The sequence below is a fragment of the Schistocerca cancellata genome, chromosome 9 (genome assembly GCF_023864275.1).
Source record: "Schistocerca cancellata isolate TAMUIC-IGC-003103 chromosome 9, iqSchCanc2.1, whole genome shotgun sequence".
NCBI lineage: Eukaryota > Metazoa > Arthropoda > Insecta > Orthoptera > Acrididae > Schistocerca > Schistocerca cancellata.
Genome location: NC_064634.1, coordinates 154,841,119 through 154,854,009, shown reverse-complemented (window position 1 = coordinate 154,854,009; position 12,891 = coordinate 154,841,119). Strand labels below are relative to the sequence as shown.

The 12,891-nt window shown below is 53.3% G+C and overlaps 29 non-coding genes across 29 annotated transcripts; 20 read left to right on the top strand and 9 right to left on the bottom strand.

Moving 5' to 3' along the window:
- The first annotated feature begins 208 nt into the window (after positions 1–208).
- Positions 209–300, top strand: Trnai-uau (transfer RNA isoleucine (anticodon UAU)). The gene is given in 2 exon segments: positions 209–246; positions 265–300. It is a non-coding gene; the product is annotated as a tRNA-Ile (tRNA).
- Positions 301–411: 111 nt separating this feature from the next.
- On the top strand, positions 412–483 carry Trnad-guc (transfer RNA aspartic acid (anticodon GUC)). Its single transcript has one exon. It is a non-coding gene; the product is annotated as a tRNA-Asp (tRNA).
- A 556-nt stretch (positions 484–1,039) lies between these two features.
- Positions 1,040–1,112, bottom strand: Trnar-acg (transfer RNA arginine (anticodon ACG)). Its single transcript has one exon. It is a non-coding gene; the product is annotated as a tRNA-Arg (tRNA).
- A 442-nt stretch (positions 1,113–1,554) lies between these two features.
- Positions 1,555–1,646, top strand: Trnai-uau (transfer RNA isoleucine (anticodon UAU)). The gene is given in 2 exon segments: positions 1,555–1,592; positions 1,611–1,646. It is a non-coding gene; the product is annotated as a tRNA-Ile (tRNA).
- Positions 1,647–1,757: 111 nt separating this feature from the next.
- Positions 1,758–1,829, top strand: Trnad-guc (transfer RNA aspartic acid (anticodon GUC)). The gene has a single exon. It is a non-coding gene; the product is annotated as a tRNA-Asp (tRNA).
- A 556-nt stretch (positions 1,830–2,385) lies between these two features.
- Positions 2,386–2,458, bottom strand: Trnar-acg (transfer RNA arginine (anticodon ACG)). Its single transcript has one exon. It is a non-coding gene; the product is annotated as a tRNA-Arg (tRNA).
- A 442-nt stretch (positions 2,459–2,900) lies between these two features.
- Trnai-uau (transfer RNA isoleucine (anticodon UAU)) lies at positions 2,901–2,992 on the top strand. Its single transcript is given in 2 exon segments — positions 2,901–2,938; positions 2,957–2,992. It is a non-coding gene; the product is annotated as a tRNA-Ile (tRNA).
- A 111-nt stretch (positions 2,993–3,103) lies between these two features.
- Positions 3,104–3,175, top strand: Trnad-guc (transfer RNA aspartic acid (anticodon GUC)). Its single transcript has one exon. It is a non-coding gene; the product is annotated as a tRNA-Asp (tRNA).
- Positions 3,176–3,731: 556 nt separating this feature from the next.
- Positions 3,732–3,804, bottom strand: Trnar-acg (transfer RNA arginine (anticodon ACG)). Its single transcript has one exon. It is a non-coding gene; the product is annotated as a tRNA-Arg (tRNA).
- A 442-nt stretch (positions 3,805–4,246) lies between these two features.
- Positions 4,247–4,338, top strand: Trnai-uau (transfer RNA isoleucine (anticodon UAU)). Its single transcript is given in 2 exon segments — positions 4,247–4,284; positions 4,303–4,338. It is a non-coding gene; the product is annotated as a tRNA-Ile (tRNA).
- Positions 4,339–4,449: 111 nt separating this feature from the next.
- Positions 4,450–4,521, top strand: Trnad-guc (transfer RNA aspartic acid (anticodon GUC)). Its single transcript has one exon. It is a non-coding gene; the product is annotated as a tRNA-Asp (tRNA).
- Positions 4,522–5,077: 556 nt separating this feature from the next.
- On the bottom strand, positions 5,078–5,150 carry Trnar-acg (transfer RNA arginine (anticodon ACG)). Its single transcript has one exon. It is a non-coding gene; the product is annotated as a tRNA-Arg (tRNA).
- Positions 5,151–5,592: 442 nt separating this feature from the next.
- Trnai-uau (transfer RNA isoleucine (anticodon UAU)) lies at positions 5,593–5,684 on the top strand. Its single transcript is given in 2 exon segments — positions 5,593–5,630; positions 5,649–5,684. It is a non-coding gene; the product is annotated as a tRNA-Ile (tRNA).
- A 111-nt stretch (positions 5,685–5,795) lies between these two features.
- Positions 5,796–5,867, top strand: Trnad-guc (transfer RNA aspartic acid (anticodon GUC)). Its single transcript has one exon. It is a non-coding gene; the product is annotated as a tRNA-Asp (tRNA).
- A 556-nt stretch (positions 5,868–6,423) lies between these two features.
- Trnar-acg (transfer RNA arginine (anticodon ACG)) lies at positions 6,424–6,496 on the bottom strand. Its single transcript has one exon. It is a non-coding gene; the product is annotated as a tRNA-Arg (tRNA).
- Positions 6,497–6,938: 442 nt separating this feature from the next.
- Trnai-uau (transfer RNA isoleucine (anticodon UAU)) lies at positions 6,939–7,030 on the top strand. Its single transcript is given in 2 exon segments — positions 6,939–6,976; positions 6,995–7,030. It is a non-coding gene; the product is annotated as a tRNA-Ile (tRNA).
- A 111-nt stretch (positions 7,031–7,141) lies between these two features.
- Trnad-guc (transfer RNA aspartic acid (anticodon GUC)) lies at positions 7,142–7,213 on the top strand. Its single transcript has one exon. It is a non-coding gene; the product is annotated as a tRNA-Asp (tRNA).
- Positions 7,214–7,769: 556 nt separating this feature from the next.
- Positions 7,770–7,842, bottom strand: Trnar-acg (transfer RNA arginine (anticodon ACG)). The gene has a single exon. It is a non-coding gene; the product is annotated as a tRNA-Arg (tRNA).
- Positions 7,843–8,284: 442 nt separating this feature from the next.
- Positions 8,285–8,376, top strand: Trnai-uau (transfer RNA isoleucine (anticodon UAU)). Its single transcript is given in 2 exon segments — positions 8,285–8,322; positions 8,341–8,376. It is a non-coding gene; the product is annotated as a tRNA-Ile (tRNA).
- A 111-nt stretch (positions 8,377–8,487) lies between these two features.
- Trnad-guc (transfer RNA aspartic acid (anticodon GUC)) lies at positions 8,488–8,559 on the top strand. Its single transcript has one exon. It is a non-coding gene; the product is annotated as a tRNA-Asp (tRNA).
- Positions 8,560–9,115: 556 nt separating this feature from the next.
- Positions 9,116–9,188, bottom strand: Trnar-acg (transfer RNA arginine (anticodon ACG)). Its single transcript has one exon. It is a non-coding gene; the product is annotated as a tRNA-Arg (tRNA).
- Positions 9,189–9,630: 442 nt separating this feature from the next.
- Trnai-uau (transfer RNA isoleucine (anticodon UAU)) lies at positions 9,631–9,722 on the top strand. The gene is given in 2 exon segments: positions 9,631–9,668; positions 9,687–9,722. It is a non-coding gene; the product is annotated as a tRNA-Ile (tRNA).
- A 111-nt stretch (positions 9,723–9,833) lies between these two features.
- Positions 9,834–9,905, top strand: Trnad-guc (transfer RNA aspartic acid (anticodon GUC)). The gene has a single exon. It is a non-coding gene; the product is annotated as a tRNA-Asp (tRNA).
- A 556-nt stretch (positions 9,906–10,461) lies between these two features.
- Positions 10,462–10,534, bottom strand: Trnar-acg (transfer RNA arginine (anticodon ACG)). The gene has a single exon. It is a non-coding gene; the product is annotated as a tRNA-Arg (tRNA).
- A 442-nt stretch (positions 10,535–10,976) lies between these two features.
- Positions 10,977–11,068, top strand: Trnai-uau (transfer RNA isoleucine (anticodon UAU)). The gene is given in 2 exon segments: positions 10,977–11,014; positions 11,033–11,068. It is a non-coding gene; the product is annotated as a tRNA-Ile (tRNA).
- A 111-nt stretch (positions 11,069–11,179) lies between these two features.
- Positions 11,180–11,251, top strand: Trnad-guc (transfer RNA aspartic acid (anticodon GUC)). The gene has a single exon. It is a non-coding gene; the product is annotated as a tRNA-Asp (tRNA).
- A 556-nt stretch (positions 11,252–11,807) lies between these two features.
- Trnar-acg (transfer RNA arginine (anticodon ACG)) lies at positions 11,808–11,880 on the bottom strand. The gene has a single exon. It is a non-coding gene; the product is annotated as a tRNA-Arg (tRNA).
- A 442-nt stretch (positions 11,881–12,322) lies between these two features.
- Positions 12,323–12,414, top strand: Trnai-uau (transfer RNA isoleucine (anticodon UAU)). The gene is given in 2 exon segments: positions 12,323–12,360; positions 12,379–12,414. It is a non-coding gene; the product is annotated as a tRNA-Ile (tRNA).
- A 111-nt stretch (positions 12,415–12,525) lies between these two features.
- On the top strand, positions 12,526–12,597 carry Trnad-guc (transfer RNA aspartic acid (anticodon GUC)). The gene has a single exon. It is a non-coding gene; the product is annotated as a tRNA-Asp (tRNA).
- The last annotated feature ends 294 nt before the right edge of the window (positions 12,598–12,891 follow it).

Sequence of the window (12,891 nt, the reverse complement as noted above, 5' to 3'; positions counted from 1 at the left end):
CAAGGCGCGCGTTTTTCTGCAATTTTTCGGTGATGACAAGCGGTTGATATGCTTGTAAGTGTAGCATATGAAACAAGAATCGTATGAAGCATCCGTAGCCAGGTGCTAAAGTCGCAGTATGGCCGCAGGTGACGGTCGTATGATGGGTCTGTAGCCACAACAGGTTGGCGGCAAAGCAAATACCGCTAACTGAAAGCACCCTGCTGTAGCCCCAGTGGCGCAATTGGTTAGCGCACGGTACTTATAAGGCAGTAGCCGTGAGCAATGCCGGGGTTGTGAGTTCGAGCCTCACCTGGGGCATACTTTTATTTCGTAGCAGCTGACTCTGAAAGCATCGGGACGCTAGATTTGAGATGAATCACCTACTTGAGAAGAATAAGTGTGCGTGCGTTGTGCGTATCGTTTGCGTATTCCTCGGTAGTATAGTGGTTAGTATCCCCGCCTGTCACGCGGGAGACCGGGGTTCGATTCCCCGCCGGGGAGGTGCGATTTTTATATCGCGAAAGTTGCACGTGTGGCCCGATAGGACATTAACGTTGTGATCGAGAAATGTAGTTGCTGCAGAATCGTAAGAAACTCTGCGTCTTAGGAAGTGTTTCTCGTATTCTCCACACGACGTCGTCATCGTTTCAGAACTTACAGGGTTTGCTGTTGACGCTGGGTCAGCGCACCCCAGGCTTAATGATCGAGCTCGAAGCACCCAAGAAAAAGAATAATTTTAGCAGAGCGTGGTTTCGATCCACGGACCTCTGGGTTATGGGCCCAGCACGCTTCCACTGCGCCACTCTGCTGCGTGACGTGGGACACTTGGAAAAGCATTGTCTGCGTCGCGTACCGTTTACTTAACTGTGCAACATCTCTCAGCTTGACTTGTCTCGACTTTGCTCGACTGACGCTACGCTGACGCTTGCACGAAGCGATATTTACCACGATCGTCTCGAGATGCAGCTGCGAGATGCTCAGGATTGACATTGCACTCCACGCAGGTGGAAACATTCGAATGCACTGCCTAGCTACGCGCCCGCAACTAACAAAATGCCGACCCTGCCAGGATTCGAACCTGGAATCTTCTGATCCGTAGTCAGACGCGTTATCCGTTGCGCCACAGGGCCACTGTTCGCCTTTCGTCATATGAGGCGGGTACACATCGCAGAGCAACGTGTTCTCCGTGGCTCGGCAACTGCGTGTCGTCCACTGACAACGGCGGCGTGGCCACTCTGGTCTTCCGCACTCTGCAGGGAGCTGCCAAGGAAGGCATCTCTCCTCCAGCTGCTCGGCCACGGTGCGCCTGCATAGCTTAGAGCTTGCCACACATCTGCCCTCGCTGTTGGACAGGTAGCAGAAGGCAAGGCGCGCGTTTTTCTGCAATTTTTCGGTGATGACAAGCGGTTGATATGCTTGTAAGTGTAGCATATGAAACAAGAATCGTATGAAGCATCCGTAGCCAGGTGCTAAAGTCGCAGTATGGCCGCAGGTGACGGTCGTATGATGGGTCTGTAGCCACAACAGGTTGGCGGCAAAGCAAATACCGCTAACTGAAAGCACCCTGCTGTAGCCCCAGTGGCGCAATTGGTTAGCGCACGGTACTTATAAGGCAGTAGCCGTGAGCAATGCCGGGGTTGTGAGTTCGAGCCTCACCTGGGGCATACTTTTATTTCGTAGCAGCTGACTCTGAAAGCATCGGGACGCTAGATTTGAGATGAATCACCTACTTGAGAAGAATAAGTGTGCGTGCGTTGTGCGTATCGTTTGCGTATTCCTCGGTAGTATAGTGGTTAGTATCCCCGCCTGTCACGCGGGAGACCGGGGTTCGATTCCCCGCCGGGGAGGTGCGATTTTTATATCGCGAAAGTTGCACGTGTGGCCCGATAGGACATTAACGTTGTGATCGAGAAATGTAGTTGCTGCAGAATCGTAAGAAACTCTGCGTCTTAGGAAGTGTTTCTCGTATTCTCCACACGACGTCGTCATCGTTTCAGAACTTACAGGGTTTGCTGTTGACGCTGGGTCAGCGCACCCCAGGCTTAATGATCGAGCTCGAAGCACCCAAGAAAAAGAATAATTTTAGCAGAGCGTGGTTTCGATCCACGGACCTCTGGGTTATGGGCCCAGCACGCTTCCACTGCGCCACTCTGCTGCGTGACGTGGGACACTTGGAAAAGCATTGTCTGCGTCGCGTACCGTTTACTTAACTGTGCAACATCTCTCAGCTTGACTTGTCTCGACTTTGCTCGACTGACGCTACGCTGACGCTTGCACGAAGCGATATTTACCACGATCGTCTCGAGATGCAGCTGCGAGATGCTCAGGATTGACATTGCACTCCACGCAGGTGGAAACATTCGAATGCACTGCCTAGCTACGCGCCCGCAACTAACAAAATGCCGACCCTGCCAGGATTCGAACCTGGAATCTTCTGATCCGTAGTCAGACGCGTTATCCGTTGCGCCACAGGGCCACTGTTCGCCTTTCGTCATATGAGGCGGGTACACATCGCAGAGCAACGTGTTCTCCGTGGCTCGGCAACTGCGTGTCGTCCACTGACAACGGCGGCGCGGCCACTCTGGTCTTCCGCACTCTGCAGGGAGCTGCCAAGGAAGGCATCTCTCCTCCAGCTGCTCGGCCACGGTGCGCCTGCATAGCTTAGAGCTTGCCACACATCTGCCCTCGCTGTTGGACAGGTAGCAGAAGGCAAGGCGCGCGTTTTTCTGCAATTTTTCGGTGATGACAAGCGGTTGATATGCTTGTAAGTGTAGCATATGAAACAAGAATCGTATGAAGCATCCGTAGCCAGGTGCTAAAGTCGCAGTATGGCCGCAGGTGACGGTCGTATGATGGGTCTGTAGCCACAACAGGTTGGCGGCAAAGCAAATACCGCTAACTGAAAGCACCCTGCTGTAGCCCCAGTGGCGCAATTGGTTAGCGCACGGTACTTATAAGGCAGTAGCCGTGAGCAATGCCGGGGTTGTGAGTTCGAGCCTCACCTGGGGCATACTTTTATTTCGTAGCAGCTGACTCTGAAAGCATCGGGACGCTAGATTTGAGATGAATCACCTACTTGAGAAGAATAAGTGTGCGTGCGTTGTGCGTATCGTTTGCGTATTCCTCGGTAGTATAGTGGTTAGTATCCCCGCCTGTCACGCGGGAGACCGGGGTTCGATTCCCCGCCGGGGAGGTGCGATTTTTATATCGCGAAAGTTGCACGTGTGGCCCGATAGGACATTAACGTTGTGATCGAGAAATGTAGTTGCTGCAGAATCGTAAGAAACTCTGCGTCTTAGGAAGTGTTTCTCGTATTCTCCACACGACGTCGTCATCGTTTCAGAACTTACAGGGTTTGCTGTTGACGCTGGGTCAGCGCACCCCAGGCTTAATGATCGAGCTCGAAGCACCCAAGAAAAAGAATAATTTTAGCAGAGCGTGGTTTCGATCCACGGACCTCTGGGTTATGGGCCCAGCACGCTTCCACTGCGCCACTCTGCTGCGTGACGTGGGACACTTGGAAAAGCATTGTCTGCGTCGCGTACCGTTTACTTAACTGTGCAACATCTCTCAGCTTGACTTGTCTCGACTTTGCTCGACTGACGCTACGCTGACGCTTGCACGAAGCGATATTTACCACGATCGTCTCGAGATGCAGCTGCGAGATGCTCAGGATTGACATTGCACTCCACGCAGGTGGAAACATTCGAATGCACTGCCTAGCTACGCGCCCGCAACTAACAAAATGCCGACCCTGCCAGGATTCGAACCTGGAATCTTCTGATCCGTAGTCAGACGCGTTATCCGTTGCGCCACAGGGCCACTGTTCGCCTTTCGTCATATGAGGCGGGTACACATCGCAGAGCAACGTGTTCTCCGTGGCTCGGCAACTGCGTGTCGTCCACTGACAACGGCGGCGCGGCCACTCTGGTCTTCCGCACTCTGCAGGGAGCTGCCAAGGAAGGCATCTCTCCTCCAGCTGCTCGGCCACGGTGCGCCTGCATAGCTTAGAGCTTGCCACACATCTGCCCTCGCTGTTGGACAGGTAGCAGAAGGCAAGGCGCGCGTTTTTCTGCAATTTTTCGGTGATGACAAGCGGTTGATATGCTTGTAAGTGTAGCATATGAAACAAGAATCGTATGAAGCATCCGTAGCCAGGTGCTAAAGTCGCAGTATGGCCGCAGGTGACGGTCGTATGATGGGTCTGTAGCCACAACAGGTTGGCGGCAAAGCAAATACCGCTAACTGAAAGCACCCTGCTGTAGCCCCAGTGGCGCAATTGGTTAGCGCACGGTACTTATAAGGCAGTAGCCGTGAGCAATGCCGGGGTTGTGAGTTCGAGCCTCACCTGGGGCATACTTTTATTTCGTAGCAGCTGACTCTGAAAGCATCGGGACGCTAGATTTGAGATGAATCACCTACTTGAGAAGAATAAGTGTGCGTGCGTTGTGCGTATCGTTTGCGTATTCCTCGGTAGTATAGTGGTTAGTATCCCCGCCTGTCACGCGGGAGACCGGGGTTCGATTCCCCGCCGGGGAGGTGCGATTTTTATATCGCGAAAGTTGCACGTGTGGCCCGATAGGACATTAACGTTGTGATCGAGAAATGTAGTTGCTGCAGAATCGTAAGAAACTCTGCGTCTTAGGAAGTGTTTCTCGTATTCTCCACACGACGTCGTCATCGTTTCAGAACTTACAGGGTTTGCTGTTGACGCTGGGTCAGCGCACCCCAGGCTTAATGATCGAGCTCGAAGCACCCAAGAAAAAGAATAACTTTAGCAGAGCGTGGTTTCGATCCACGGACCTCTGGGTTATGGGCCCAGCACGCTTCCACTGCGCCACTCTGCTGCGTGACGTGGGACACTTGGAAAAGCATTGTCTGCGTCGCGTACCGTTTACTTAACTGTGCAACATCTCTCAGCTTGACTTGTCTCGACTTTGCTCGACTGACGCTACGCTGACGCTTGCACGAAGCGATATTTACCACGATCGTCTCGAGATGCAGCTGCGAGATGCTCAGGATTGACATTGCACTCCACGCAGGTGGAAACATTCGAATGCACTGCCTAGCTACGCGCCCGCAACTAACAAAATGCCGACCCTGCCAGGATTCGAACCTGGAATCTTCTGATCCGTAGTCAGACGCGTTATCCGTTGCGCCACAGGGCCACTGTTCGCCTTTCGTCATATGAGGCGGGTACACATCGCAGAGCAACGTGTTCTCCGTGGCTCGGCAACTGCGTGTCGTCCACTGACAACGGCGGCGCGGCCACTCTGGTCTTCCGCACTCTGCAGGGAGCTGCCAAGGAAGGCATCTCTCCTCCAGCTGCTCGGCCACGGTGCGCCTGCATAGCTTAGAGCTTGCCACACATCTGCCCTCGCTGTTGGACAGGTAGCAGAAGGCAAGGCGCGCGTTTTTCTGCAATTTTTCGGTGATGACAAGCGGTTGATATGCTTGTAAGTGTAGCATATGAAACAAGAATCGTATGAAGCATCCGTAGCCAGGTGCTAAAGTCGCAGTATGGCCGCAGGTGACGGTCGTATGATGGGTCTGTAGCCACAACAGGTTGGCGGCAAAGCAAATACCGCTAACTGAAAGCACCCTGCTGTAGCCCCAGTGGCGCAATTGGTTAGCGCACGGTACTTATAAGGCAGTAGCCGTGAGCAATGCCGGGGTTGTGAGTTCGAGCCTCACCTGGGGCATACTTTTATTTCGTAGCAGCTGACTCTGAAAGCATCGGGACGCTAGATTTGAGATGAATCACCTACTTGAGAAGAATAAGTGTGCGTGCGTTGTGCGTATCGTTTGCGTATTCCTCGGTAGTATAGTGGTTAGTATCCCCGCCTGTCACGCGGGAGACCGGGGTTCGATTCCCCGCCGGGGAGGTGCGATTTTTATATCGCGAAAGTTGCACGTGTGGCCCGATAGGACATTAACGTTGTGATCGAGAAATGTAGTTGCTGCAGAATCGTAAGAAACTCTGCGTCTTAGGAAGTGTTTCTCGTATTCTCCACACGACGTCGTCATCGTTTCAGAACTTACAGGGTTTGCTGTTGACGCTGGGTCAGCGCACCCCAGGCTTAATGATCGAGCTCGAAGCACCCAAGAAAAAGAATAATTTTAGCAGAGCGTGGTTTCGATCCACGGACCTCTGGGTTATGGGCCCAGCACGCTTCCACTGCGCCACTCTGCTGCGTGACGTGGGACACTTGGAAAAGCATTGTCTGCGTCGCGTACCGTTTACTTAACTGTGCAACATCTCTCAGCTTGACTTGTCTCGACTTTGCTCGACTGACGCTACGCTGACGCTTGCACGAAGCGATATTTACCACGATCGTCTCGAGATGCAGCTGCGAGATGCTCAGGATTGACATTGCACTCCACGCAGGTGGAAACATTCGAATGCACTGCCTAGCTACGCGCCCGCAACTAACAAAATGCCGACCCTGCCAGGATTCGAACCTGGAATCTTCTGATCCGTAGTCAGACGCGTTATCCGTTGCGCCACAGGGCCACTGTTCGCCTTTCGTCATATGAGGCGGGTACACATCGCAGAGCAACGTGTTCTCCGTGGCTCGGCAACTGCGTGTCGTCCACTGACAACGGCGGCGCGGCCACTCTGGTCTTCCGCACTCTGCAGGGAGCTGCCAAGGAAGGCATCTCTCCTCCAGCTGCTCGGCCACGGTGCGCCTGCATAGCTTAGAGCTTGCCACACATCTGCCCTCGCTGTTGGACAGGTAGCAGAAGGCAAGGCGCGCGTTTTTCTGCAATTTTTCGGTGATGACAAGCGGTTGATATGCTTGTAAGTGTAGCATATGAAACAAGAATCGTATGAAGCATCCGTAGCCAGGTGCTAAAGTCGCAGTATGGCCGCAGGTGACGGTCGTATGATGGGTCTGTAGCCACAACAGGTTGGCGGCAAAGCAAATACCGCTAACTGAAAGCACCCTGCTGTAGCCCCAGTGGCGCAATTGGTTAGCGCACGGTACTTATAAGGCAGTAGCCGTGAGCAATGCCGCGGTTGTGAGTTCGAGCCTCACCTGGGGCATACTTTTATTTCGTAGCAGCTGACTCTGAAAGCATCGGGACGCTAGATTTGAGATGAATCACCTACTTGAGAAGAATAAGTGTGCGTGCGTTGTGCGTATCGTTTGCGTATTCCTCGGTAGTATAGTGGTTAGTATCCCCGCCTGTCACGCGGGAGACCGGGGTTCGATTCCCCGCCGGGGAGGTGCGATTTTTATATCGCGAAAGTTGCACGTGTGGCCCGATAGGACATTAACGTTGTGATCGAGAAATGTAGTTGCTGCAGAATCGTAAGAAACTCTGCGTCTTAGGAAGTGTTTCTCGTATTCTCCACACGACGTCGTCATCGTTTCAGAACTTACAGGGTTTGCTGTTGACGCTGGGTCAGCGCACCCCAGGCTTAATGATCGAGCTCGAAGCACCCAAGAAAAAGAATAATTTTAGCAGAGCGTGGTTTCGATCCACGGACCTCTGGGTTATGGGCCCAGCACGCTTCCACTGCGCCACTCTGCTGCGTGACGTGGGACACTTGGAAAAGCATTGTCTGCGTCGCGTACCGTTTACTTAACTGTGCAACATCTCTCAGCTTGACTTGTCTCGACTTTGCTCGACTGACGCTACGCTGACGCTTGCACGAAGCGATATTTACCACGATCGTCTCGAGATGCAGCTGCGAGATGCTCAGGATTGACATTGCACTCCACGCAGGTGGAAACATTCGAATGCACTGCCTAGCTACGCGCCCGCAACTAACAAAATGCCGACCCTGCCAGGATTCGAACCTGGAATCTTCTGATCCGTAGTCAGACGCGTTATCCGTTGCGCCACAGGGCCACTGTTCGCCTTTCGTCATATGAGGCGGGTACACATCGCAGAGCAACGTGTTCTCCGTGGCTCGGCAACTGCGTGTCGTCCACTGACAACGGCGGCGCGGCCACTCTGGTCTTCCGCACTCTGCAGGGAGCTGCCAAGGAAGGCATCTCTCCTCCAGCTGCTCGGCCACGGTGCGCCTGCATAGCTTAGAGCTTGCCACACATCTGCCCTCGCTGTTGGACAGGTAGCAGAAGGCAAGGCGCGCGTTTTTCTGCAATTTTTCGGTGATGACAAGCGGTTGATATGCTTGTAAGTGTAGCATATGAAACAAGAATCGTATGAAGCATCCGTAGCCAGGTGCTAAAGTCGCAGTATGGCCGCAGGTGACGGTCGTATGATGGGTCTGTAGCCACAACAGGTTGGCGGCAAAGCAAATACCGCTAACTGAAAGCACCCTGCTGTAGCCCCAGTGGCGCAATTGGTTAGCGCACGGTACTTATAAGGCAGTAGCCGTGAGCAATGCCGGGGTTGTGAGTTCGAGCCTCACCTGGGGCATACTTTTATTTCGTAGCAGCTGACTCTGAAAGCATCGGGACGCTAGATTTGAGATGAATCACCTACTTGAGAAGAATAAGTGTGCGTGCGTTGTGCGTATCGTTTGCGTATTCCTCGGTAGTATAGTGGTTAGTATCCCCGCCTGTCACGCGGGAGACCGGGGTTCGATTCCCCGCCGGGGAGGTGCGATTTTTATATCGCGAAAGTTGCACGTGTGGCCCGATAGGACATTAACGTTGTGATCGAGAAATGTAGTTGCTGCAGAATCGTAAGAAACTCTGCGTCTTAGGAAGTGTTTCTCGTATTCTCCACACGACGTCGTCATCGTTTCAGAACTTACAGGGTTTGCTGTTGACGCTGGGTCAGCGCACCCCAGGCTTAATGATCGAGCTCGAAGCACCCAAGAAAAAGAATAACTTTAGCAGAGCGTGGTTTCGATCCACGGACCTCTGGGTTATGGGCCCAGCACGCTTCCACTGCGCCACTCTGCTGCGTGACGTGGGACACTTGGAAAAGCATTGTCTGCGTCGCGTACCGTTTACTTAACTGTGCAACATCTCTCAGCTTGACTTGTCTCGACTTTGCTCGACTGACGCTACGCTGACGCTTGCACGAAGCGATATTTACCACGATCGTCTCGAGATGCAGCTGCGAGATGCTCAGGATTGACATTGCACTCCACGCAGGTGGAAACATTCGAATGCACTGCCTAGCTACGCGCCCGCAACTAACAAAATGCCGACCCTGCCAGGATTCGAACCTGGAATCTTCTGATCCGTAGTCAGACGCGTTATCCGTTGCGCCACAGGGCCACTGTTCGCCTTTCGTCATATGAGGCGGGTACACATCGCAGAGCAACGTGTTCTCCGTGGCTCGGCAACTGCGTGTCGTCCACTGACAACGGCGGCGCGGCCACTCTGGTCTTCCGCACTCTGCAGGGAGCTGCCAAGGAAGGCATCTCTCCTCCAGCTGCTCGGCCACGGTGCGCCTGCATAGCTTAGAGCTTGCCACACATCTGCCCTCGCTGTTGGACAGGTAGCAGAAGGCAAGGCGCGCGTTTTTCTGCAATTTTTCGGTGATGACAAGCGGTTGATATGCTTGTAAGTGTAGCATATGAAACAAGAATCGTATGAAGCATCCGTAGCCAGGTGCTAAAGTCGCAGTATGGCCGCAGGTGACGGTCGTATGATGGGTCTGTAGCCACAACAGGTTGGCGGCAAAGCAAATACCGCTAACTGAAAGCACCCTGCTGTAGCCCCAGTGGCGCAATTGGTTAGCGCACGGTACTTATAAGGCAGTAGCCGTGAGCAATGCCGGGGTTGTGAGTTCGAGCCTCACCTGGGGCATACTTTTATTTCGTAGCAGCTGACTCTGAAAGCATCGGGACGCTAGATTTGAGATGAATCACCTACTTGAGAAGAATAAGTGTGCGTGCGTTGTGCGTATCGTTTGCGTATTCCTCGGTAGTATAGTGGTTAGTATCCCCGCCTGTCACGCGGGAGACCGGGGTTCGATTCCCCGCCGGGGAGGTGCGATTTTTATATCGCGAAAGTTGCACGTGTGGCCCGATAGGACATTAACGTTGTGATCGAGAAATGTAGTTGCTGCAGAATCGTAAGAAACTCTGCGTCTTAGGAAGTGTTTCTCGTATTCTCCACACGACGTCGTCATCGTTTCAGAACTTACAGGGTTTGCTGTTGACGCTGGGTCAGCGCACCCCAGGCTTAATGATCGAGCTCGAAGCACCCAAGAAAAAGAATAATTTTAGCAGAGCGTGGTTTCGATCCACGGACCTCTGGGTTATGGGCCCAGCACGCTTCCACTGCGCCACTCTGCTGCGTGACGTGGGACACTTGGAAAAGCATTGTCTGCGTCGCGTACCGTTTACTTAACTGTGCAACATCTCTCAGCTTGACTTGTCTCGACTTTGCTCGACTGACGCTACGCTGACGCTTGCACGAAGCGATATTTACCACGATCGTCTCGAGATGCAGCTGCGAGATGCTCAGGATTGACATTGCACTCCACGCAGGTGGAAACATTCGAATGCACTGCCTAGCTACGCGCCCGCAACTAACAAAATGCCGACCCTGCCAGGATTCGAACCTGGAATCTTCTGATCCGTAGTCAGACGCGTTATCCGTTGCGCCACAGGGCCACTGTTCGCCTTTCGTCATATGAGGCGGGTACACATCGCAGAGCAACGTGTTCTCCGTGGCTCGGCAACTGCGTGTCGTCCACTGACAACGGCGGCGCGGCCACTCTGGTCTTCCGCACTCTGCAGGGAGCTGCCAAGGAAGGCATCTCTCCTCCAGCTGCTCGGCCACGGTGCGCCTGCATAGCTTAGAGCTTGCCACACATCTGCCCTCGCTGTTGGACAGGTAGCAGAAGGCAAGGCGCGCGTTTTTCTGCAATTTTTCGGTGATGACAAGCGGTTGATATGCTTGTAAGTGTAGCATATGAAACAAGAATCGTATGAAGCATCCGTAGCCAGGTGCTAAAGTCGCAGTATGGCCGCAGGTGACGGTCGTATGATGGGTCTGTAGCCACAACAGGTTGGCGGCAAAGCAAATACCGCTAACTGAAAGCACCCTGCTGTAGCCCCAGTGGCGCAATTGGTTAGCGCACGGTACTTATAAGGCAGTAGCCGTGAGCAATGCCGGGGTTGTGAGTTCGAGCCTCACCTGGGGCATACTTTTATTTCGTAGCAGCTGACTCTGAAAGCATCGGGACGCTAGATTTGAGATGAATCACCTACTTGAGAAGAATAAGTGTGCGTGCGTTGTGCGTATCGTTTGCGTATTCCTCGGTAGTATAGTGGTTAGTATCCCCGCCTGTCACGCGGGAGACCGGGGTTCGATTCCCCGCCGGGGAGGTGCGATTTTTATATCGCGAAAGTTGCACGTGTGGCCCGATAGGACATTAACGTTGTGATCGAGAAATGTAGTTGCTGCAGAATCGTAAGAAACTCTGCGTCTTAGGAAGTGTTTCTCGTATTCTCCACACGACGTCGTCATCGTTTCAGAACTTACAGGGTTTGCTGTTGACGCTGGGTCAGCGCACCCCAGGCTTAATGATCGAGCTCGAAGCACCCAAGAAAAAGAATAATTTTAGCAGAGCGTGGTTTCGATCCACGGACCTCTGGGTTATGGGCCCAGCACGCTTCCACTGCGCCACTCTGCTGCGTGACGTGGGACACTTGGAAAAGCATTGTCTGCGTCGCGTACCGTTTACTTAACTGTGCAACATCTCTCAGCTTGACTTGTCTCGACTTTGCTCGACTGACGCTACGCTGACGCTTGCACGAAGCGATATTTACCACGATCGTCTCGAGATGCAGCTGCGAGATGCTCAGGATTGACATTGCACTCCACGCAGGTGGAAACATTCGAATGCACTGCCTAGCTACGCGCCCGCAACTAACAAAATGCCGACCCTGCCAGGATTCGAACCTGGAATCTTCTGATCCGTAGTCAGACGCGTTATCCGTTGCGCCACAGGGCCACTGTTCGCCTTTCGTCATATGAGGCGGGTACACATCGCAGAGCAACGTGTTCTCCGTGGCTCGGCAACTGCGTGTCGTCCACTGACAACGGCGGCGCGGCCACTCTGGTCTTCCGCACTCTGCAGGGAGCTGCCAAGGAAGGCATCTCTCCTCCAGCTGCTCGGCCACGGTGCGCCTGCATAGCTTAGAGCTTGCCACACATCTGCCCTCGCTGTTGGACAGGTAGCAGAAGGCAAGGCGCGCGTTTTTCTGCAATTTTTCGGTGATGACAAGCGGTTGATATGCTTGTAAGTGTAGCATATGAAACAAGAATCGTATGAAGCATCCGTAGCCAGGTGCTAAAGTCGCAGTATGGCCGCAGGTGACGGTCGTATGATGGGTCTGTAGCCACAACAGGTTGGCGGCAAAGCAAATACCGCTAACTGAAAGCACCCTGCTGTAGCCCCAGTGGCGCAATTGGTTAGCGCACGGTACTTATAAGGCAGTAGCCGTGAGCAATGCCGGGGTTGTGAGTTCGAGCCTCACCTGGGGCATACTTTTATTTCGTAGCAGCTGACTCTGAAAGCATCGGGACGCTAGATTTGAGATGAATCACCTACTTGAGAAGAATAAGTGTGCGTGCGTTGTGCGTATCGTTTGCGTATTCCTCGGTAGTATAGTGGTTAGTATCCCCGCCTGTCACGCGGGAGACCGGGGTTCGATTCCCCGCCGGGGAGGTGCGATTTTTATATCGCGAAAGTTGCACGTGTGGCCCGATAGGACATTAACGTTGTGATCGAGAAATGTAGTTGCTGCAGAATCGTAAGAAACTCTGCGTCTTAGGAAGTGTTTCTCGTATTCTCCACACGACGTCGTCATCGTTTCAGAACTTACAGGGTTTGCTGTTGACGCTGGGTCAGCGCACCCCAGGCTTAATGATCGAGCTCGAAGCACCCAAGAAAAAGAATAATTTTAGCAGAGCGTGGTTTCGATCCACGGACCTCTGGGTTATGGGCCCAGCACGCTTCCAC